The sequence below is a fragment of the Protopterus annectens genome, chromosome 11.part0 (assembly GCF_019279795.1).
Source record: "Protopterus annectens isolate FY-2018-M chromosome 11.part0, PAN1.0, whole genome shotgun sequence".
In the NCBI taxonomy this organism is placed as follows: Eukaryota; Metazoa; Chordata; order Ceratodontiformes; family Protopteridae; genus Protopterus; species Protopterus annectens.
The window spans coordinates 697,840,427-697,866,650 of NC_056745.1; the positions used below are offsets into that span (position 1 = coordinate 697,840,427).

At 39.4% G+C, this 26,224-nt stretch overlaps 1 protein-coding gene across 1 annotated transcript in view; it reads left to right on the top strand.

The window, feature by feature from the left end:
* The window catches only part of LOC122814984 (F-actin-monooxygenase MICAL3-like), a 489,064-nt gene that overhangs the window by 32,678 nt on the left and 430,162 nt on the right, over nucleotides 1–26,224 (top strand). Inside the window, exon 2 of the mRNA XM_044087239.1 lies at nucleotides 5,328–5,664. The gene's annotated coding sequence lies outside the window, so the exon portion shown is untranslated. The remainder of the gene's footprint in view (nucleotides 1–5,327; nucleotides 5,665–26,224) is intronic.

Below are 26,224 nucleotides of genomic sequence, written 5' to 3' on the forward strand. Positions count from 1 at the left end.
AAAACAAAATTAAGATCCCAGAATGGAGGAACAGGCTTCCTGGGAGATCTAATATGAAGGACGCCTTTAAGAAATTGTTTACCATTGAACCTAGAGGTCAAAGGAGGAGTTAAAGGCAGACAAGCATAAATAGCTGAGAGGTGGGCTTTAACAGAAGAATACATTAACCCAACATTGAGTAATTCACACAAATAAGAAAGAACCAAAGGAACATCTACAGTAAGTGGGTCCAGGTTGTGTGAAAGACACCAAACAGGAAACCTCTTTCATTTGGACAAGTAGGATTTCCTGGTAGTGGGTTTTCTGGCCTTCTGCAGACCCGAAGCACATCCTCGGAAAAAAGGTGCCTTTAGAGAATCAAAATCCTATCACCCAGAGTGTCACTTGAAGCGTGGACAGGTGAGGATGGATGAGAGATCCCTTGTCTTGTGTGAGAAGGTCCACCTTTTGAGGTAACTGGTGAAGATTGCCCATGGCTAGATGATGAAGAAGAGGGAACCAATGCTGTCTGAGCCAAAATGGAGTCATTAGCAAGATTTTGGAAACATCCAGTTTTATCTTGCACAGGACTTTTGGAATGAGAGGAAGGGGAGGGAAGGCAGAAAGAAACATCCCCTTCCATAAAAAAGATAGTGCATCCCCTTTCAGGTCAGAGGACAAAGATTCCTGACACAAAATTGAGGAAGCTGTTCAGAGTGGAGGCAAAGAAATCTGCTTGAGGAGTACCCCAGTGGTGGATAATGTCCAGAAACATATCCCTGTGAATCATCCACTCATAAGACTTTGTTTTACACCTGTTCTGGGAGTCTTCCACAAAATTCTGACTTGAAGGAATGTACATTGCCTGAAGTGTGATGATATTGAATCACTAACTCCCAAACCTGGAGTGTCAGTCTGCAAAGCAGATAGGACCCCCCCTTCTGTTTGTTGGTGTACCACATCACTGTGGTGTTGTCTGTAAAGAAATTTTGTGGCCTTGAAGAAAATAGAGGATGAAAAGCAGTGAGTGCAAACAGAAGAGCTCGTATCTCTTTGATATTGCTGTGCTCCTTCTGTTGCTGAGGAGACCAAAGGCCTTGCACCTTTAGGCTTTCAAAGGAAGCTCCCCAACCCCCATCTGACATCTGAAGCATCTGTGAACAGCTCCTGAGAGGGAAGCAGGGGTTGAAAGGGAAAACCTGGATTCAGAGTCAGTTGGTGAATCCACCACTGAAATTCCAACTTGAGACATGGAAGAAGAGGAATTGGAAAGTCTAGAGGATGAGCATGCTGAAGCCAAATTGACTTTAGATACCACTGAAGCTTTCTCATGTGCAATCTATTGAAAGAAAGCATAGGAATGTTGATTACCATGAATCCCAGAGCCCTTAGAAATTCTCTGGCTGTAAAAGCAAGTTTCACAGCTGACTCTTCAAATTAAATATTTTAAATTTTTTTGGAGGGGGGATGAATAGGTCTGAAAAGACACTGTATTAATGGAAGAATTTCCTCTCCTGTACTTGTACTCTGTGGCGTGAAGTGAAGCTTATCAGATGCAATCACACTGTGTGGTTATACGTGTCACTCCAGACTGGCAGGCATTGAATCCCCTGTTGATATCTTCCAGTCCTTAGTGACTGATGAAATTTTGACACTTTGTCTTGATAGTTAGATACAATACACAGTGGTAGGTGGGTTTCTCAAAGCTGTTTTTCCCATGCTTGCAAGGATGTTCAGTTATCTCACCATATGTTTATGCATAGCCATGAGGGAGGGATTTTTCACACCAGTGTAAATAATGAGCATGCCATAATTAGCCTTAATCCTTTTTACGTCGCTGAGATGTCCCTTTCTTTTTTCCTAGGCAGGCTGTCTCAAACTCATTATATGAACTACAAGGCTTAAGACTGCAAATAACATACTAATAAAACAGTTAGTGCCACACCAATGGAGAATGAGGTTATTTGCACTTGCTGCCATAGCAAATACATATGTAGCCTTATGAGTGCGCAGTGACATGCTCCCTGCAGTTGGCAGGGCTCAGTATAGACAACTAAAGCTGCAACTTGTTAATGAGCTATTTCCTATGCCAAAGGTACAGGGCTTGAATCTTTAACACTGATTTGCAAGACAGTGTTTTAGGACTGAGAGTTTAACCTCTACATTCTCAATATACTTATATTCATCATAAATGTTTAAGGTCCTATGAAAAAGGTGAGATTTTTCTTTGAGCTTGAGGCAGTTTTTAAGGTGTCTGCGAAAATCATCATCTAGCATGACTTTGAAAGTCAACTTGTGAAGTACCTCCATATCCATTCTAAAGTAAGAAACTTCTTGTGAAAAAATATAATTCATATAAATATATACTGTTTATTGAAACCTAATTTTATGTTTCCCAGCTCTGGTGATAAAGTGGTCTGAATGCCCCAGGCAACCTACATTTGATTAGTGGCTCAGGTACCTGACAGGGAGGATGGGAGTGAGTGATTGCTGCTGGCTCACCAATCCTGGGGGGCAGGAGGTGAGTCTGGCTGTTGGGTTACACCTAGCCAGAGCACTAGCTGTTGCACTAATGGAATATGAGTTTATGAGCATGTGCTGCCATAATGCATATGCACATAAGAGAGAGAATGTGCTGAGATATGCTCACTGCAGCTGGTTGCAGTCAATGGAACTTGGAGAGTCGGTGCATGGGGAGGGGGGGTTGCACTAGAGAAAGGATAATTTGTTTCGCATAAACAGCAAATTAGTCCACTTCATACCACTCAGCTTGCAGCAGTAGGTATTAAATAAACTGATTTGGCTACCTGGGCAGGAACAAATTAGCCATAGGACTCTTGCTTAGCCTGGGTATGCCCAGCTTTTGCCCCACAGAATGAATGGTTAGATTGGATGCAAACAGAGGAGTTATCAGGCTGCTCCTACAGAGGAAATAATTTTACTCTTTTTATAGCCAGTTGTATTGTTGAGGGTTAAAGCCCTAACTGTCATCTAGGTGAATTGAGTCTGATTAGTGGCTTGGGCAGCTGGTAGAAGTGGCATTGGGGCAGAGATGAATGATGAGGCTTTGCCTGCTCACGTCTTTTTGTTGGGGGGTGATGCTGTGTAAGTAGTGGTGCACTATTCTCTGCAGTTATGATAGATTCCTAGACCTGGGGAAACAGCCTTGGCTAGGCTGTAATGCAGCCAGGCTAGGCTTCTGGGTTTGTATGGGGGGGGAGTTCCACCTCTGGGGGATAGGAGGTGATAATGGTTTTAGATTACCCCTAATTGCAATCAGAAGAATATAGAAAGATACCAGGACATGGGAAGGTAGGGCCTTCATTACCACAGTAAAGCCTATAACTCTAAAAGCAGTGGTGGCAGCTGTCAGGGTTCATCCTCTTGCAGGAATCTCGCAATTGCCGGCTACTGGGAAAGGCTGGTGACAATACTGAAGGGCATAATTCTGAAGTAGCTCTCATAAAGCCTTAACATTGAGAGGGAGGTAACATAGCACAGATGTGCTGCCACAGAAACTAGACTACCAGGTACAATGTGTAGCCTCCTGTTGTTAATGTTAAAAAGTGGTAAGCTTTGACAATGCTAGGCATTGATATTAGAGATTTGAAATGTAAGTAGAAAAATGGTTAAAACTGTGGGTATTGCACTGTACAGCTATTGAGTGGGAAGATATGAATTAGAGGGTAACTGAAGTCTAATTTAAGGAGACAGGCTTCACAGTAGTACTAGATTTGGTTGCTCTCCATTGTTCAGCATTTCACTCATTATCATAATGAAAGGTCTGTGTTGCATGCCGACACATCCCCTTTGCAAATTATAGCATTTATTGTACCTTGTCCCCCTGAAGAATTAACTTTTTAACTTAGCAAGTGCCACTTCCTCCATTATTGACCACCATTTGTTTTTCTTTCATTATTAATTTAATTTTTAACCAAACACGACAGTATTATGTTTCATATGTACTATTTTCTCATCTACATTTGAGGAAAGGTTAAGGCAGGGTTGTATTAATTATGCTGTTGGCACATGAGGAGAAAACTTATTCTTTGCATTGAAAGATGAATTTATTTGACAGTGTACAGGGTTAAAAGGCACAAGTCATGTATTAAATCTCAGAAGTAAGAGAAGTAACTGACAAAACCATTTAGAACATCTGAAAGAAAATATGTTTTTCTTGGTAAGGATTTTTAATGAATATTGCTGTTTTAGGATGATATTTTAGGGTGTATGTTTTTAAAGTTTAATTAGTGTGTTAAGTGGGGGGACTGCTTATTTAAGGTGTGTCAGTGATGTATGTATTACACAGTTCTGAAGAAGTCTTGGATGACGAAAGCGCTTGACTGACTGTGTTACTACTGAGTCTTTCTTGCTGTGGAATTAAATATTTTTATTTGATACTACTGAGTCTGGTTCTTGGCTACTTGGAGTGGTGATTCTGTTTTTTCTTGGTGCATTTTTTCCACTCCGTACATCATTTTGTTGTTCTTGATTTTTAATGATCGTAACAGCTTGCCTTTGTCAGTAAAGCAGGTCAAAGATCTAGACCTCTTTAAAATGGAATTGAATCTTTATTTGGGATATAGAGGATGTCAGATGTTTGGGCAGGAGAACTGATACCTATCAGTGGATCTAATCCTGATTTATATGCATCTTATTTACACTTTTTTAAATTATAAAAACTTGATGCTCCTTTAGTGTGGGATACTGTTGTCCAGTTATCTTCTTCTGTCTTACCTCTCTTGTTATTTGCTTGTATTATCCTATTGTCCTAATATTTGTATTTTTCCTTGTGTTTTGCTGAATTTTGAGTTGTATTTTCAGTGTAGCATTATAAAATGCAGGACTGCACGTTTTAAGCTTTTTAACCAGTGTTCTTTTTAACCAGTGTTCTTAATGTTTGTACATTTATATGTGATGCTTAGGCTTAATTCTTGAGCTGGAGGCACTAACTTCAAAGGTGGGGACCATTTACACCACTGTTACATTTGTTCTTTCATTTTTCATTGTATGCAAACTTTAGTCTGGAAATTTGGTAAATTAAATATTAAAGTACAGAGCTTATTTCAAGGTAACATTATTCATTTTAGATAGTAAAATTTATAATCAGTTATGTATGTGTTCCTATTAAACAGAGTACTTATCAAGCCCTGGCAAGTACTGGTTAGAAAGTAGATGTGTTCCTATTAAACAGAGTACTTATCATGCCCTGGCAAGTACTGGTTAGAAAGTAGAAGTTGGGTGCCCTCAGCATATACTGTGATGCACAGGATACAATATTTTACATGGTGTAGTTCTTTTGTCTTTATTTACGTTATACTTATTTCCATTTTTTCCCCTTTTTTTAGGTCTGCAAACTCTGAATCCATATTGTCAGTCTGTTGTTCTAAGAAGAGGAACTGATTTGGGAGTTTGAAATACGGCTGTTAAGACTTAAAGGGAGCCTTTCACTCTTTTTTCTTTCCACACATTCGAACATCATATTATTTGCACTAACAGTGTCATGGGGAAAACGACTAGTGAAACAGAGATCCTGTGATGCTGGTGACTTGTTTGAGATGTGTAATTTTCCTTCAGTAATTCATGTGGCATTGAGTGGATTGTCCATTTTACTGGACCAAGAGTAATATCCATGGCTGAGTGTCTAATCATTTACAGAGAAGAAACATTACTCAGACTGATATGGTAAGGCTGAAAAAATGCTTTATTGAAAAATAGACAAGATGGTAACAATACTACACATCAAGTGTAAGGTTAAGTGCTTGCTGCAACTGGTTAAAGCATACTTATGTAAATGGCCATCCTTTGATTTTAAACCACTTGACCTGCAGAAACTGAGAATCCATTTTATCAGCACTTTACTTTTGTACATGTTGTCAAAGACAAAACTTAAAAAGGAGTATTCTTTTTTTGATTTAGCTAATGGAAATTGAAACTTCATATTGTGGCAATATGAACTATTTTATCTTTATTTTGTAAACAATCATATGTAAAAATAAGGAAGCAGTATGATTTCTTTACCTTATTGCTCTCTAAAATTGTGAGTTGAACATATTTATTTTGCAGCTGTTAGGGTCATCATTTTACCCTCACCTAACCACTGGGCATCCAGCACAGGTTATATGTCTTTGTCATATGTAAACTTCCTTGCTATTATCAGTTCCGAATGTTTGTACGATTGTTTTGATTCTAAGTGCCATTGTCCTCCTAAATGTACCTGTTGCTTGTTCATAACTGTGACTTGGGCTGAGCTTGAAATTGGTCAATATTGAGCAGTACTCTATTCCAGTAAACAATTGTAAAATAAAGAGGAAGCCACATTGAGTTTTTGTTAAGATTATGTGTAATATGAGTTAGGAGTTGGCTTTAATGCATTTTTCAAATATTTTTTAGAGATATGATAAGTTTGCAGTTGGTCTGTAGTTAGCTAGCTAGGCTATTATGTGTTCCTACATTATGAATTGGGAATACTTTAGATTGTCTCCAGAGTATGGGTACATATTGTTCAGTGATAGATTGGTTGATGGCAATGGCTTCTGCAGCTATTTGGTGATATTCTGATGAGGTCTGTAATGATGCAAAGGAGGTGGGTTTTCACTTTTTAGTAACTATATATTTTTTGGCCTTTGCAAGTTTTATTTAATGGAAGATGGACAGGGTATGTTGTGTGGATTTGTTAGAGAGGTAGCTGCTTGGTATGAAGTGATTATTGAAGATATATACTAAGTTGTCGGTTTCTAGAGGCAGTGGTCTAGACAAAGTTTTATGAGTTTACTAATACTGTACCAGTATCGTTTAGCATTATTTCTGAAATTTGTCTGTAGGTTGAAGAAGAAGTTATTTCTCTTTGTGCAGTTTGTTATTGACCTTGTTCTTAAGATGGTTATAGATTTGATTTATTTGAGGTGTAGGGTTTATATTCCAGGTTTTTCATGCATTTTTTCCTCTCAGTTATTAAATATTTTTGTGAGCTTAGCCAGGTAACATGGCCAGCCTTACATATAGAAAAGTAGGCAGTCACCTGGGCGCTGCTTGTCTAGGGGAAGCCTTGCTGCCCTTTATATAATTTTTTAATTTTTTACTTTTACTGGTAAATTGCTGAGGATAACAGTCAGTCAATAATGCCAGTCATTAAAGTTTCATACTATGTCTTGTTCAGAAAATGCATGTTGATGCAAAGCCTGTTGCCCTGTTACCATTTTAGGTGAATTAAAATAATATTTAAAAATTGCCCCCAGTTTTTGGGCCTTCAACCCATTATTTTTACTTTTTTTCTCTGATTCGTAAGCAAATAAGTTGAGAGGTATGAATGTCTCTGAATTTTTGCCATATTCTTGATTTGCTGATTATGAAATGTGTGGTTTCTAGTCAGTCACAGATAGATATTTTGAGTTTCTGTGACTGCTATATAAGCCTGTTTATTCTATCAACACTCCAGGTATGTATGAGCAATAAGAGTTGGACATCTGAAAAGTACACAGACAAAGCTGTGTTGCTGTGGTTGTCTGTGTAGGAAAATAAGTAACTGCTGTTTGCTGATTATTTTGTCTTTACATGATTACTACAATTTCTGTGAAACAATTTAGAATACCTTAATCTGTTGAACAAAGTTGAAATTACTATCTAGCCATCATTTTTATCAAAAACAGAAACAAATCAAGCAACAATACATTCTCTTAAACTCATCTATGTCTTTGATTGGACATAACTTCACTTAATTCTGCTGCATGACTGTTCGAAGGACTGACACACAATGCAGTTCATGCGTCTTGTTATTACCCAACTAGTCTACTAAAAATTCCTCAGCATGCAGCTGCAATCTGGTTAAGGAGAGTTCTACTGCCTTTCTATGACATATCCTAACTGTCTGCTGGCCCAGCTTTGTGCATCATGTCTGCAAGCACTGCGGTATCTAAACCTCCATTCTTGATTTACATTATTTTCACTGTAACTTCTGAAACATTCTACATTCTTGCCATATTTTAGCTTTCTTCTCTCTTGGTGCTTGCTTCTACCATCACTCTTCTAGTCTGAATGCTGTAGGCAGCCCTCCCTGAATCTATGCCTTGACTTAGTGGGGCTAATTCCGTCAACAAATATAAAGTAAATAATCAAATAATTAATATAAAGTAAACTAATTTTATTTCATTTACATTCTCCATGTAATTTTGTTGTCCATATAGTAATATACATCTAAGTAAAAGTGTGACAAGTGTGTGTGGGAAGATAATTTGAGTCAAATCAGTTTCATAATCACTACCATTTACAATAACAACTTCACTGAAAACTCAACATTAAATTTAAAAGTATAATAGGCATAGGATATGCCACTAGCATGTTTCATTCAAGCCTATACTGCCTTTCATAACTTCTTATGGTGTCCACACCATTTGTGGGTCTGGATTCTTTAACTAAGTGACTTACCAGCTAATAACAGACAGCATTTGAAAGGGCAAAGAGTTATTAAAATGGCTTCAAGACTGGTAATCTACTATGTGCTGCAGTAGAGAAATTAATCACTGTTTGCCATTTATTTTTCATATTTTCATGTTTATGTTTATGCTTTCATAACTCAGAGGACTACATGCTGTTGAGAGGTATGGTGTGAAATGCCCTGGTGGGAGACAGGAAAATTCAGTCTGATGGTGGCAATTTTCATTCTGTCATCAACTAATAGGTTTAGATCCGATCCGTTGGATCCGACTCCTCCAGTGCTACAGCTCACAGCCACTAGATCTGTAGAGCTTCTCCTTATCCACAACGCACCCTGCCAATTACCTCAGATCTCATTTGCCACTTCAAGCTAACAAATGTGATGTAACAGTTTTTCTCGAGCTGTATTGTATAAGTAAAGTTTTTTGTTCATAACTCTTTCTGTTAAACAGTTTTTTCTTTAGCTTACCTTTTAACGTTTAGACTTTACTGTTTGTGGTTTAGGACCTCTACTGTTCTTTTCTCCCTTGCCTTACGACTTCTTCATATTTCCGACATACTGTTGGTGGTATTTCCTTGCCTCCCCTTATCTTCTACTGCTTCTGCTTCTTTCTGCTCCTTTTTCATACTTGGTACTGCTAGATACTATTGTTAGTATCTCCTTTTCCATACGACCTGGTCATAGTTCTTCTTTATACATTCCCACCAATCTCTTTGATTCAAAATTTTCTGCAGAAAGCTGCCACATCAAAGAGCACAGTGATCCTCATTGCACCCTATTGGCCTTGACAAATTTGTTTTTTCTTCCTATGGCCTCACCCGATTCAACCACCATAGAACCTAGATCTGACTCTGGACCAACTGTTTCACCCAACGGGCACGTCACAGCCAGATATACCAAACGTCAAGCTGACTACTTAGCTTCTCCAGTTCCCTTAGTAGCCAGTCAGCTAGCAGCAATTTCAAATTACCATACAGGACTGAATGGCACACCAATTGCTTCTCACAGATTGAGCAAGGCCTTCTTAAAAGGTACTGTCCTTATAAAGCTTCCCTTTAAAGACCCTACACCTCCATGGGACCTAAATTTGATGCTTTAGTCTATCACACATCCTCCCTTTGAACTAGCAGCTACATGTGACCTTAAATATCTTTCTTGGAAGGCTAATTTTTTGGTTGCCATCACTTCTGCAAGAAGAATTTCTGAGATCCAAGCACTGTCTTCTAAACCTCCTTACTTGTTTTTTCACAAATATAGAGTGGCCTTATGTACCAACCCATCCTTTCTTCCAAAGGTGGTGTCAGAATCCAACTTAAATATTTGCCAGTGTTTTTTCCTAAATTTACCAACAAAGGAGAATATATCTTACATTTACTGGATGTTCATAGACAATTGTGATTCTATCTGCATAGAACAGAAAAAAATCAAATAAGCGGACCAACTATTTGTTTTCTTCTGTAGACCAAAATTGGGAAAATCAGTTTTTAAAATAACTATATCAAAGTGGTTGACAAATTACATCTCATCTGTGTATACTAAATTGGGCATTTCTATTGTGCACCCATTGAAAGCATACTCCACTAGATCTGTCTGTGTATACTAAATTGGGCATTTCTATTGTGCACCCATTGAAAGCATACTCCACTAGATCTGTCGCTACTTCCACAGGTTTTCAATCTAGGATGTCTATAGATGACATTTGTGCAGAAGCAGCTTGGGCTACTCCTCATATTTTTATCACTCATTACAAATTGGATCTGGTCTCCAGAGGTAGGGTGTCATTTGGGTCTGTGGTGCTCAGGAATATCCTACCTTGAAGCCATCCTGGATTCAAGTAGCAAGGGGTGCTGCCCCATTTGTTGAGGATAGAATGAAGATTGACAACATCTGATAAAGAAGTTATGTACTCACCAAAACATTCCATCTGTGTTGTCGATCTTCATTCTTCCTCAACTTCTCTCCCACCTACCCCCATCCTTCACTTCTAGAGGAACGAGTATTACATGGTCCCTGAATAGGTATGTTTATATGTATATATGACTCTGGATATGGCTGTCCATAATTCTCTTCATTCTTCTACACAAATATAGAAGAAAACAAGATCTGAGGTAATTGGCAGGGTGCATTTTTGTTACGGGAGAAGCATTGAAAGATCAGGCGACTGCGAGTTTTAGCATCAGCAGTGTCAGATCAAATAGATTGGATCTGAACCCATTCGTTCAGGAAGAATGAAGATCGACAACACAGATGGAACGTTATGGTGAGCACATAACTTCTTTTTGCCAATGTCCATTTATATCACACTATACTGGATATATTGATAGTAATTATGAGAATAAGCAATTTTTCCATATGTACTTAATACTTCAAAAAACAAGTGACTTACAAATGAAAGCTTGGCATCAGGTGAAATTTCAGATTTTGTTAAAGAAAACTTGCCTTTGATTGCACTTTAAGTTATACATTTTGACAGATAGTGTTATTTGTATCGCTAAATATACAGTTAAGCATATGTTTACTTATTTCTGTAAATGTATCGGTAAACATGCACTCAGGAATTTCTTGCTGTCATATGAAAGCTTATGTCTGGTTAACAAAAGTGTTCTAGCAATATATGTCTCAGTTGTACACTTTCCAGGATATTACTTTTTTGTTAAGGTTTATTTAAAGTTTGAGTGCATTATGAATACTATAGTATCTATGGAAAGATGATGACTGTACTTAATATTATCACTGTAAATAATACGCTCTGATAGCATTGTTATTTGTACAGTATCGACAGCTTTTATTGTTTGCAAAATATTTATATTTGTTTATCTCGTGCTTTTTAAGTTGATCTTCAGAAAATGCTCTGGAATGATGTATGTAGGCTGCTAGAGGTATGACATTTCACACTACATAGGTACTAATGAGTTAAGAGTCAGTTACAATTATAAAATTAACTCCCTGTTCTTCTCCTTTTGAATACATCAAATCACTCTCCCCAACTTCACCTCAGGAGTTACTACCATCACATTGAGTACAGTCCTTATCATTTATCCTTATTCTTATCATGGACACATTTTATTTCAGCCTGTGGTGTGGTTTGGGTTTTAATGCTAATCAAAAAAACTCCACATAATTGTGGCTATAGTTCACTAGCACCTTTTGAATTAAATATTCTTCCTGTTGTGGTGGTAGGTAATCAGTGTAATAAATGGTAGTGGTGAGGGTGAAAAAAGTCAGGCCCACACAATTATCTCCATTATTATATAATGTGATGATAGGCAGTATTGCCAGCCATGCCAGGAGAAGTAGGGCAGTGGATTTGTAGCATATGCAGCACTGCCAGCTGGAATTTTGTAAATAATTATATATCATTTGTATATCAAACTGATTTGTACAGATGCTGGTGCTGAAAATGTATTTGTGAGGTTTGCTTATGTTAAAATGTATCAACAATGTGTCCTGCTGGAAGGAAACGAGATGTACTAGCGTTATTGTAACTGTTTAAATGTATATATTGTAACAGCATACACTGGAAGCAAAGAGGTTAATCTTAATCCACCTGACTATGCAAAATATTCTTGAAGTTAAATCACTTTATGGGTTAAGCTATAAAGATGTTATCCCACAGTTTTGAATGGAGCCAGAGACGCAATGTCTGTGCTAGAGAATAATTGGTAGCTCCTGTAGGAAGAGAGAAATGGTTTTATGGTTTTGTGACTTCCAGCAGCTGCACCACATCTGAACAAATCTCTGTGTATTGCTGCGCATAAATGCTAAACCCTGATAGCTTCTAGTGATGGGGGATATTGCAGGAGACAAAGTCAGATGACCAGATAGATATGATGTACTTTTGTACAGAAATAATGTTTTAATATTAGAGGAGACTGCTCTGTATTCTGTTTTGGATCTGACAGGAAGGACCACTCACGCATCTTGCCTTGCTCTATTCAGTAAGTAGGAACACTAATTCTTTTAGCCAATCAGGAATAGATAGTGAGACTACCTAAAAACTATTTTTTTTCTATAACTGTGTGAAACTTTACATCGATGTTATTTTTAATATTCCCTATGACTGAAACTCTGGTGTTTATTGTAAGTAGATATTTAGTATTTTTTGTTCTTTTATTATTTATTATTAAATATATTTAAACTTCTTATTGTGGAAAAATATTTACTTTTTGAGAGTATTTGGTTATATTTAGTTGGTGATAACTCTGGCCATTCTTGAAAGCCTTGCTGTTTGGTCAACATTATCATTTGTGTTAATATTAATTTCACTCAGTATAATTGGGTACCCTTGTAAGAGCCTTAAAGTAGCTGGCAGGGGTTCTGGTGGCAGTGATAACTAGCTTATAGTCTGGGCAGAAGGGGGCACAGCAGGTGAATCTATGCCAGCCTTTACGAGGTCTGTGTGTGTGTGTGTGTGTGTGTGTGTGTGTGTGTGTGTGTGTGTGTGTGTGTGTGTGTGTGTGTGTGTGTGTGTTTCAAATCTCAAAGAGTGTGTGTCAGCTGCTTGGAGCAGGGACACAAAGCATTGGTTTCACAAAGTGAGAGGACTTAGCTTGGAACCTCAGCTAAGGACTCTACTCTAAGCTATGCCAGTGGGGAGTCTTATTGGGGGTCTGGACAGATAAAGAGAGGAACCAGCTCCTGGACTGAGCATATTCCATGTATGCTCTTAAGGGAATTTTTGCTTGATGCAGAGAGGTCTGCATCAAGTGAACATCCCTCTCCAGTATCAGTGGTGAGTATTCAGGCTCCTTGATTACTGGCCCAGTGTGGGGACATCATACACAGATGCGCGCGCACACACACACACACACACACACACACACACACACACGGGTTTACTTCATAACATTGAAATTTCATAATGTTGAATTTCATAACATTGAGACTATAACATCGACATTTCAAAACACTGAAAACCGAAAACATTTGAAAACTCAGAACATTGAATGTGTGCTTCATAACATTCAAAACTACATTGCACAAGTAAATAATATCACCTCCACCTACAACAACACCTAACACACTTTCTACTATGTTTCTGCGGGGGGGGGGAGCTCCCCTCTACCCCCCATGTGGGGGGCTCTGCCTCCCACAACCCCCCGTAAATTAAATATACCAACACCAAGATCGCACTACAGTGGAAAAATGTTAATTTCCTAACCTCAGTGTATGTGATACAGTAAGGTTAGGAAATTAATTTTTTCCACTGTAGTGCAATCTGGGAGTTGGTATATTTATACATTGAGGTTAGGAAATTAAATATTTCCACTGTAGTGCAATCTTGGAGTTGGTATATTTAATTTATGGGGGTGAGGGGAGGCTTTCCCCCCTGCAGAAATGTAGTAGAAAGCGTGTTTGTTTGTTAGGTGTTGCTATAGGTGGAGAGGATGTTATTTACATATGCATTGTAGTTTTCAATGTTATGAACCACACTTTCAATGTTCTGAGTTTTCAATGTTTTGGGATTTAGATGTTTTAGTCTCAATGTTATGAAATTCAATGTTATGATATTTTAATGTTATGAAGTAGACACATATATATAAAATAAATACACACACGCTCGTGCACACACATACTTATGTATGTTATGAATGTATATATACTGTTTTGCATGGCTTACTTAGTTCTACAGTAAAAGTAACAAACGTGGGAAAACACTTCCATTTTCATAAATACTTTATATAGTAACACAAAGACAGATTTTTCTGGAAGATAAGGACATTTTGGCCATTCTTCTAATTATTTGATAGTCTGCAGATTCTAATTAACCAGCAGTAATTATTTTTCTCACTGCACTGTAATAATTTCCCTGTGTTTCTCTTTACATCATTGACTTTGGTACTGCAAATGAGGGACAGACGTGTCTTTACTTTTGTTTTTATTTGAATAGGTAACTGAATTGGACTTTAATGGTCATTTTAAAGCCATGACGTGGTTACAGCAAATAATGACTACAGTAATGTACTGTAATCTTTTCTGAAGGTGTTGACAGTAAGAACAAAACAAGACATGACAAAACAGGTCTATATTAAAAGCCAGAAAGGACTAAAGATCGAATCTATGTACATCGACACATAAAGGTTGATGTACATAAACAGCAAAACACTAAAACAGCAAAATCCAAAACGCCAAACAAATTCCGTCATCAGAATGTGCCACACAGGTAAATAAAAAATAACACTAAATAATTAATTTACCACGCTTTTTCAGGGGGGGGGCAAGCCCCCGTGCACCCCCCATGTTGGGGGCTTTGCCCCCCTTACCTAAATATACCAAATCCGAGACCGCACTACAGTGGAGAAGAGGATATATTTCCTTATCCCCACCATCCCGCTGCTGACCAGGAAACACGTTCGGCATTTCGAATTTTGCTGTTTTAGTGATTCGCTGTTTATGTACATCGATCTTTATGTGTCGATGTACATAGACTCTATCTTTAGTCCTTTCGGGCTTTTAATATAGACCCTGACAAAACTTGTTAGGCTAGTTTAAGAGTTGATAATTCATATGCTTTCAGGTGTGCAGTGGAAGACTGCATTTTATCATATTCAGAGCCGGCATAAGCACTCATATCTGGTAGACTGAGTAAGATATTATGCAATCTTTAAGGGTGCAGCACAACAAATAGCAGAAGGGAAGTGGTAAAATCATAGCATAAAATAACGATAACACTTTAATAGAACATACAGCAAGATTTTAAGCATTTAAATTGACATGCAGGTTGTATTCCAAAACAATTTACTCTATTGATACCACAGCACCCCATATTTCCAAAAGAGAATGCAAATGAGAAATCACACCAAGTCCTCATGGATGGCACTGACAGAGTACCTGATTTTAAAATATTGGTAACTCTTGTTACCCTAAAATTTGGGGTACATTTAAATTTGAGTAGCATGCCAGTTTATACTTTACCCTCCATGGAGTTGTTTTGTATGAGGATTCCAACAACAATTATGTTGTGATACTGATATTTTCACTTGTATATCACCTATAGACTTGCAGGAATTAACTGGGTAATATGTTATATCAAAGGCACTACTGACAGCATGCAGATGTTCTTCATCTCACATTGCTGCAGTCCTGACACTTGGGTAGTCCGCTGTCCCAGTCGGCCCGAATACCAAAGTATAAGGCTGACGTCGGTCAAAGGGCGATTAGTCTGACGCCAGGACGCCAGGGTACAAATGCGCATGACCGACGCCATTTCTCAGTCTTTTGCCGCATGGTCCGATGCAGAAGCAGTTTTGCAAGTGCAGGTTGGCGTTCTGAGATTTTCCGAAGTCGGAGTTTCAGACCGAATCCAAGTTGGCTAAGTACCCGTTGGGAATATTTTGGTTTTTCTTGCCTCAGTATTTTACCGGATGTCAGAAAAGTGAATAACTGTATTTCTTGTGGGAAACAGATACCTCATAGGGATTACCATACCTTGTGTATTCCTTGCTTAGGGCCTGAGCACGACGTTGTTGGCTGTCGCCTTGTGCTAGATTTAACAAACGCACTATAAAGAGAAGATTAGATTGTGCCAGGTTAGTTTTGGGAAGCGGTGTAATTATAAAATGCCGCCGGATACTCCGCGCCCGCTTCGTCAAAAAGCGCAAGGACAAAACAGCAAAGCCTAGGCTGGAAGAACCGTCTGCGGACGCCGGTTCTTTAGAGGCTCGGTGGAGCCAGGGTTCAGCCAGAAATTTCTTTGGAATCCCAGGAGAGACGTTATTACTGCAAGATGTGACCTCTCAGGAGGTAGGCCAGGCGGAAGGGGCTTCTCAGGTAGCTGTTCTTCCCTCCCTTCCTAAGGTGGTTAGGCCTCCCTGCTGTTTCCAAGGCTTCTCCCAGGGGCAGGCCAGGTTTTGTTTCAGGTGTTACCCTAGTTCTTCAGGGTCTGTACCTAAGAAGCATATGCTTAAGATGGCAGAAGATTTGATTACAATGATTAGAGGTTCTATGCCCCTCCTGATAAGAGGCCTAGGGTGGAACCTGAGCTTGGGAGTTTTGAGCAGTGTTCGATGCTTCTGAGTCTCGGCTGAAGACTTGCAGGAGTATTCCCCTTACTCTGATTCTGATGTAGATGATTCTACTCCTTCTGCTTCTCCTCCTGAGGATTTTTCATTTTCAGAGACTCTTCATTCCATGAGGGAGCATTTTAAATGGGAAGGTCAGGATTTCTCTGATTCCAGGAAAAGGCTTAGAGAATTTTGTTTCTACCCCAGCATAGGCCTTTAGCTATACCTCCTGTTCTAGATGTGGTGGAGGATGTTTTGCAGAGGCTTCTCTGAACCCTGATTCTTTGCCTCCTGCTCCAGTTAAACCGGATAGATATTATAGGGTGCCTGAAGCTCATAAGTATCTTTTAAGAGTCCTAGGGCAGACCCAGAAACTGTTTCACAGGGGCCTAAAGGTGTTAAGGCTTCTGTTGTTAAAAATCCTGTTCCTCCAGATAAAGAGGCAAGGGCTTTGGATAGATGGGGAAAGAAAGTGTATACTTCTTCCACTTTGGCCATGAGAGCTTTGAATTGCCAGTTTCACATGTTGAAATACCAAAATTATCTCCTTTCACAATTAAAGTCTAAGGTAGATGCTTTGGCGGAAGGTATTGAGTGTAAAGAGTTGCAGGATTTAGTTCATGTTTCTGAACAGGTGGATAAGCATTCTTTGCAATGTGGTTTTGATGCTGTGCAGGCCTCTTCGAGGGTGGCTGCCACTGGTTCGGTTCTTCGCAGGCACGCCTGGTTGAGGGATCAGAATTTAGCTGAGCATGTGAAAACAAGAATTTTAGATGCTCCTTTACAATCTGATGTGTTGTTTGGTTCGCCTGTGGAAGCAGTTCTAAAGAAAATGGAAGACAAGGCTAAGTCTATGCAGACTGTTAAAGATTTTTGCAGGTTCAGCCTCCAAGTTTAGTAGAAATTGGCCTACCAAGGGGTGGACTTATCCTGCTTATGATTCCCAGTCTAGGGTAGGTCTAGACGTGGTAGAGGCAGACCTCAAGGTTCTTTAGGCCTAGAACAGGGAGTTCACCTGCTCAGTCTTCTGGTGAGGGCAGGGGTCAGTCCTTTCGTAAACAGACCCAATGACCTGCCTTTTCAGCTGCCAGAATCTTCTCGCCTGGCAGCACCTTTGGGAGGAAGGTTGGCACTTTTCAAAGAAAACTGGAGTTTAATTACCCAAGACAGATGGGTATTGGATATCATTCACCACGGTTACAGGTTTTATTTCCATACCTTGCCTCCTTTCAAAGGCATGCCAGACATTCCTCCTCAACAAAGGAAAGAGGCTCACAAGCAAATTTCTCTGTTGCTCCAAATAGGGGCCATTCAGCCGGTTCCTGTGCCAGAAAGGGGCCTAGGATTTTATTCTCGCCTGTTCCTGGTACCAAAAAAGGGGAACACGTGGAGACCAATTTTGGATCTGTCTATCCTCAACACTTATCTGGACATTCCCAAGTTCAAAATGTTGACGTTACAACAGCTTTTACCTCTGCTGGGCAAAGATCACTGGATGGTAACTTTGGATCTCAAGGAAGCTTACCTTCATGTTCCTATCAGACTAATTTGCAGGAAGTATCTGCGTTTCGAGCTGGGAATTCTCATTATCAGTTCTCTGCATTGCCCTTTGGCTTATCTACTGCCCAGAGTATTCACAAAGGTTCTGGCTCCAGTGATAGCTTTCTTCAGGCTAAAAGGAATACAAATCTATCCTTATTTGGACGATTGCCTGATTCTGGCTCAAGGAAGGGGCGTGCTTCTTCAGCATTTGGAATATGTGATAGCAGTGCTAAGATGCCTAGGGTATTCTGTGAACGAAATAAAGTCCAGTCTAGTACCCTCTCAAGACATGTGCTTTCTGGGTGTGAGACTGAATACAGCAACCCAGATGGCCTTTTTAACCCCGGACAAACAAAAGAATCTTTCTCTTTACTTCCATCAACTATCTCATCAGTCCGGGCTGACTGCAAGGACAGTCCTTCAAGCCTTAGGGTTCATGGCATCTTGTATTCTGGTACTTCCCAATGCCAAACTGCATATGAGGAAGCTACAATGGTATCTCAAAAATGTATGAACACAGCACTGCCAGGATTGGACACTGTCATTCAACTAATACCTTGCATTCAAAAGGAATTTTTGTGGTGGGCTCAGGAATGTCACCTAAACAAGGGACTCTCTGTGACCCGGCCAGAGGCGAGTCAGATTCTAACGACAGATGCCTCAGACACAGCTTGGGGAGCTCATCTGAATGGAAAGTGGATACAAGACAAGTGGCCTGCCAGACTGCAGCATCTACATATCAACATGAAGGAGATGTTAGCAGTCCAGTTTGCATTACTGGCTTTCAAGGATTTACTTCTTCCAGGGCAGGTGTTGATTCTAACAGACAACACAACTGTCATGTGGTACATCAACAAACAAGGGGAACACATTCTTATCCTCTATGCAGGCAAGCAATGATTTTGTGGGAGACTGCGTTAAACTGAATCTTCAAGCAAGGTTTCTGCCAGGAGCACAGAACTCCTTAGCAGATGTGTTAAGCAGGCAAATCATGGATCCCCACGAGTGGAAACTGGATCTTCATGTATTTCAGACATTGACAGTGTCATGGGGAACTCCAGACATAGATCTGTTCGCTTCTCCACTAAACCACCAGCTGCCAAAGTTTTGCACGAAAAGGTTTCATCACACAGCCTGGAAAGTGGATGCTCTTTCTTTCAGTTGGAAAAATCTTCATGTGTATGCCTTTCCACCTCTGCCTCTCCTCCCAAAGGTACTCCTAAAGGTCAGACAAGACAAGCCAAGGATGATTTTAATAGCTCCAGATTGGCCTCGGCAGCACTGGTACCCATTGCTGAGGAGTCTGGTAAGGAAGCCTCCATGGCCCTTACCTTTGATTCCACACCTATTGTCTCAGAAGGACGGGCATCTACTCAATGTCAAGCTTCACTCTCTTCATCTAACAGCCTGGCATATTCTGTTTTGAACCATAGCAGGTCTCAGCTTCCTCAACAAGTTTTGAATGTGATTATGGAAGCCAGAAGACCTAGTACAAGGAAAGTGTACGAGGAAAATGGAAGAGATTTTTATTTTGGTGTGCAGCAAAGGATTTGGATGTTTCTGAGCCAAATTTGAGTGTGGCTCTTCAATATCTTACTGAGTTATTGGACAAAGGTTTGTCTTTCTCTTCCATTAAGATTCATGCTGCAGCAATTTCAGCTCACTATGATTGTGACCCACCATTGTTTTCTCATCCTTTGTTCAAGCAATTTCTTAGAGGGCAAAGAATATAAGACCCCACGTAGAGCTCCTACTCCTGCTTGGGACCTCAATTTTGTGTTGGAGAAACTCACTCTACAACCTTTTGAGCCTGCAGCTACTGCTGAATTGAAATATTTGTCATGGAAGACTGCTTTTTTGTTAGCCATTACATCTGCAAGAAGGGTGTCTGAATTAGGCCCTTATGGCGGTTGAGCCTTTCCTGATTTTTCATAAGGATAGGGTATCTTTACGTACTAATCCTTCCTTTATGCCTAAAGTGGTTTCTAGTGTGGCTTTAAACCAACCTATTCATTTGCCTACTTTTTATGCAAATCCCCAAAATAAGGGGAAAAGATTTTGCACACTTTAGATGTACACAGGCAATTACGTTATTATTTAAGCAGGACTAAGGATTTTAGGCAGTCTCAGCAGTTGTTTGTTTCTTTTGCTTTGAGTTCTCAGGGTAAGCCTGTGTCAAAACAAACTATTTCGAAGTGGATTGGGTTTTGCATTACTTTCTGTTACTCCCATCATGGCAAGGAGATTCCAGCTGGGATTAGGCCTCATTCCACTAGGGCTACTGCCACTTCAACAGCATTTCTAAGGGGGGTGGCAACTAAGGATATTTTGGAGGCAGCTACTTGGAGTTCAGTGCATACCTTCTCTAAGCATTACCACCTTCCTCTCTACTCTAAATCTAGGGCTGGTTTTGCCACTGCTATTTTACAGGGCATGTTGTCAGCTCCTGCTCCTTTGTGATTTGCCATCCTCCCTTACCTCTGCTTTGGGATTCTACCCAAGTGTCAGGACTGCAGCAATGTGAGATGAAGAACATAGTACAGTTTTGTACCTACCATAAATGTAGATGTTCGAAGATCCACATTGCTGCACTCCAATACCCTCCTTCCCTCTGTGTTTAGGGGTGGTTGTGTGGTGGGATTGTACCTTTCTGACTTTGTATATATTGTACATATATTTGGTACAGGGGTGTTTGGTGTGTTGTTGTTTTTGGTTTGGCCTTATCTTTTAGGGTCTTCTGACATCTGGGGCAAGAAAAGACTGAGGAAATGACGCCGGTCATGCGATTTGTACCCTGACGTCCTGACGTCAGACTAATGCGCCTTGACCGACGTCAGCCTTATACTTTGGTATTCGGGCCGACTGGGACAGCGGACTACCCAAGTGTCAGGACTGCAGCAATGTGGATCTTCGAACATCTACATTTATGGTAGGTACAAAACTGTACTTTTGAGCTGTATTGTCTACCAACCCCACCAACAGATGTACATGATGTGCTAAGCAGACACGAAGTACATTGCGGTGGGACTAACATGTGTCAGACTGTGCTAGAAGTAGATAGTGCAGTTCATCAGCATGGGATGTTTATGAATCTCATTATCCATTCCTGGAGTCATGAAATATGTTTGGAGCAGCATGCCTCTGGCAAACTCCACCCCCTTTCTAAGCCATTTGAGGTGTGACAGGTTAAAGACATAGGGGTAGCATAAGCATTGTAGCAGAAGCCCTCTGCAGTGCTACCCCAGGTCTTAGAATCCTGACTGCAGTAGAAAATGCTGGTTGGGATTTTTAAAGACTGGAGCAGATCTTGGATCCTGGATCATTTTGTGTTGTTGTATCCGTTTTGTTAAATGGAGTCTGCTAACTCTGGGATGTGGAGATAGCTATGGGGAAAGTTTACTGTTTTAACAGAAATGTGCTTGTGTGTGTGTGTGTGTGTGTGTGTGTGTGTGTGTGTGTGTGTGTGTGTCTTTGTGTGTATGAGGCCAAAGATGTACATTTTTTTATGTAGTAATGTTAGAGGTACATGTCATATACACCTGGCAAAAAAATTTGGGGATGGTAAAAATATGTTTTAGAAAGATACATACATCGTGGTCCAGTATCATTTGAAAAGAGTACATTTTTCTAGCTTGTAATAAGGGGCTGTATTGCAACACTAAACACTTTCTTGTGTACTTAATTTTTCAAGCGATGGTGTATCACAGGATATATTTTCTTCTGTAATGCTCATATTTGCTGCTGTAATTTTTCTTTTTCTGTATAGAATGAAAATACACATAGGTTTGTGTATATGTTCAGTCATTTTCTTTTTTCTGTATAGAATGGAAATACAGAAACACTTCGTGTCTATGTTCAGCTGGCTGGGTGTACGTTTTTTTGTCTGTAACAGATGGCAGAGCTTCTTTTCCTGTGTTCCAGACTAAATTAACTATGTTTACTATATAATTTAGTACAGCTTCTGTGGTTTTTCAGCCTTTGCAAATGCATATAGGGACTAAGTCAAAGGCTCAGAGTATGAGCTGGAAGGATCAAATATATTTCGGCAGTGCTATAGTACTATAATCAAGTACAGCTGAATATCATGTTGGAGTCAGAATCTTCATACGGTGCTTATTTCTTTCCCTCTGTAAGTGGACAGTAGAGCAGATTATTGCATTAATAGTTCCTGTCATATTTGTCCACTGTCCAGATTTTTGCTTATATTTTTGGTTTATTCCTCATAAAAGTGGTGGTTTTCTGGCAAATCACTGAGGAATGAAGTCAATAAATAACGTACATTTTAGTTTCAGACACCATATCCTTTGGAAATGCATGCTAACACAAACCTTGTTATTCTAGCAGCTTTCTATGTTTATAAGAGCAATATTTAAAATCAATATTTAAAATCTGTCCCTATTTTTGGACCTTTGACACCCTATTATTTTTAGGCTTTGACTGGATTTCTTGTACTAAGAGGTTGAGAGGTATGGTTTCTGTATATACACTGTAGTGGATAGTGGTTTGGGGGGTGGGGCAGTGTAACAGTTTCACATCACAGGAGGTGTGCTGCATTTTCACCCCCCCCCCCTTTTAAGAATAAGCGACCTAGAATGTAAAAATACTGCTCTTTTATAGTAGAACTCAGGAATAGTCAAAAGTTGTTTCATCTCTTCCATTTATTGGCGATGAAATTGAGGGCTGTTCAGAATGGTTCAAGGATAGCAGATGAGAAATTATGAGGTTGTGAAAATCTCATTTGAGTGTCGCTGTGGGTCTGTGCTGACCCACCCACTTACATCTTCCTACAGCAAACTACTAACCCTCAGGAAAATATATTTTTTTGACCTCATGTTTTTTCAACATTCTGCACATCTTTTGTTCAAAGTGTAAGTTAGACTGTTCCTTTATAGTTCCTAGGTAATAGTTTACGAGATTAACTTAAGGCAGAGTTATGTGATAAATTACTGGCAAATGGTCCGTGGTAACCATATTGTTATTAGTGCAGGGCTGAGCTCAGGGGCACACAGTAAATGAAAAACAACATAATTGAATATTTAGTTGTCACTTTTGTATTTGCTGCCCTTCCTATGTCATACAGGTAAGGACATGTTGGTAGACAGTTGAATTGTTAATTCTTTCCCCACCCTGTGTGATTCATTATGTTCTAGTTTTTCATCAGGTACATCACATCTATTATAGTCTCATTTTATATTGTAGGCTTATGTTTACTGGCCATGGCTGCATTAATACCTGCCTGATACTTGGGTAGTTACACATCCCCTATTATATTGCAGGTGTGACAGGATGTGTAATTTTAGAATGAACACTGAACACCGTAGTTGTTCTCCTTGTAGTACTCTGTCAAGGAAATGTAACAACATTTCACTTCAGTAAATCACATATGTTCAGCCTTTTCTATTTTTTGCTGTCAGATTTCTCTTAGACTGTTTAATGTCACTTGGCATAGTATACTGCCTTTTGGGTTGTAACTTCTGTCAGCGTTTGAGGTGATAATATTTTCTCAAGAGTTGCTGTTGTTTGTACACCTTTTGGTATAGTCTGTATGCGGGTTCTTTCTGTGACTTAAGTAAATAAATGAAATTTGTGTATCGTATGAGTTAGGGGTAGAATTTTTTCACCAGGAATATATTTGTTGTAGTGTATTCCTGTGCTGCCTTATACGAGAACTCTTACAGCTACATACGTTGAAGTAAGTTACTCGTCCTTTAAAATGTCATCTTAAACCACTATTTAAAATGGTATTCTGTTAAGCTGCTTTGATAATTATCCATTCAGGTGCCAACTTACTTTAATTGCTAATGTGTGAAGTGGACCAGTGTGTCTGAGGATGCAGACAGAAAGTACATCCTGATTAGTACTACTTGAGTTTTCTGCTCACTGTAATCTTTTCTGAATCCCAGGGACTATTTCTTGCTTCCAATTATGATGACTACATCTGGGTTTCTTTGTACAGCTGTCAGATAATTTTATTCATTTTCCCTGTCTGTAAATATTTTTGGAATACTGTTTGCGTTGCACATCTGAAGAGTTCATCATCTCTTCTCATGTATCTGATCTGGATGTTTTTTTTAGATAATTGTGTTTGAGAATAATTACTTTTAATTTGTTGCTGCTGGGTTTGCCATTCCAATCTAGTATTTGTTAACACAGCTAAGCAGAATAACTGCAAAATGCCTGGTTGCTTCTGTCTCAAAATAACTGTCAATGCAGTAAAATGGGAAGGAAAGCATAGCTGTTACATGCATCCTCCTGTATTTTTTAACTGCTCTACACATTTGTTATCCTGTCTTCAGTGTAATTCTACGGAGCATTGAAAAGAAGCAGCATGAAAGAGCAAAACGCTATATTACAGTGATGCAGTCATAGCAGTATGTGGTTCTCAACCTCTTACCTGCAGAATCAGGAAAATCCAGAAATAATTAGGGACCAACAGAGACACCTTTCAAAATACTAGTACTATTAACTTGAGAAGCTGACAGAATAAGAATGTGAATTGGCATGCATTTTCTGAAGTAAAAGTCTGTAACTCTGTTGTAATTATTTACCAGGTCCAGTCCACCACCTTTTCTCCCCAAAATTGTCAGTTTAAGGAGGGATTTGGAGGGAAACATTTTGAACCAAAGTCTAGGAGGTCCCTAGAAACCTTTTTATGGTAATACTGCTTGCTCATTAGCCTGATCAATATCTTTACCATAGGAAAAGCAAGACTGCAAAGGAGAAAATGTTTCTTGTCTGTCTGTAGCTGAGATAATAATATAACTGACCTCATTTACTTGGATGCAAGAACAACTACTAATATAGTTTTATTGCCTTCTAAACTAAGCCTGTCCCAAAAAAGCTAGATTATTTTAAACATTGCAGCCCGATCAGTGTCAGTTTGAAAGAACTGGCCTCAGTGCTGCCTTTTGGTGTATACCAGGGATGTCTACTTGCACAGGCCACCTTTGAAAACTAACTGTGTTAGACTTTAAAATTGGAAATGCTTATCCTGTAGTCTTTCAGAATGCTTGTCACCTGCAATAGTGAGCATGCATCTCAAATCTTGAACAGTACGTTGCTACAAACTGCAAAGTTGGCACTGTATTTTATCCTGTTAAACAGTCGTTCCTGTAGCATACGCTGGAGTGCTGGCCACTGCTCATAGTAACTTAAGCTCATTACTGCTAAGCATTTCTAGACATTCTGACACCAAAATAATAATGTCTGCTTCTGGCAATTTCTGCTGTTTGCGTTTAAAAGCCTACATCTCCAAAATGGCTTATCATTACTGGCATAATTATCTGTAAAACACCTTTGAAATGGGCTGCTACTCTGGAAGACAAAGAAGCAGATACATTGTGAATTTTAATGGAAAAATCAATTTTAATGTCATTTTTTTAATTCATCAACTTACACAAAAATGAAAAGATCACTCATACTGAAATACATATTACTTTCAAGTTTGAACTCACACCAACATTATATGTTTATGTTAACTAGCTTTTGTTTATTTTTCTCTGAATAGAACTTGAAATTACACATTTGTTTTCAGCTGCCTGTTCAGTAAAATTTGTTCTCTTTTCATAGGTTCATAGGTAGGTACTAGGCTATCGGCCCTAGGGCCCATACAAGCCTAGCCAAAAAATGTACCCTGGCTTTCGCCACCCAAGAAAATTATTTTCCTGTGCCCCTGTCGAGCAGAGCCACAGAAGTGATCCCTGGGGTGAATTTCCCATTTCCTATCCAATCATCATTTTTCTTGAAGAGTGCTAATGAGGAGCTCTGTTTGACATAGATAGGTAGTCTGTTCCAGAGTATGGGAAGTCTCTGGGACAGGAATCTATCCCTCCAGCATGTTCTGTTTATTGTGGTGACAAGGTTTAGGTCCCTAGAGCGTGTAGCTCGGAGGGATTGGGATTTCTTTAAGTGGAGCATGTCCAACAGCTCTGGGTTGGACATAGCTTTGTATATTAGGCAGAGATCGCCCCTGAGTAGGCGATATGCGATGGAGTAAAGCTGTAGTTTTTTGAGATGGTCTGCATAGGGCGTCTGTTTGAGGCCAGTAATCCTCTTTGTGAGGTATTTCTGTGGTCATTCCAGTTGTTGTAGATGTCTTGTGAGGTACATACCAAAAGGGGCGTTGTACTCTATAATGGGTCTAATGAGTGATGAGTAGAGGGGGAACAATGACCTCTTTTTCTGGATGAGAATCCTTTTGTGATGAGATGAGTCACGTAGAAGGATTTCCTGACCACTGTGGCGATGTGATTATCAAAGGAGAGAC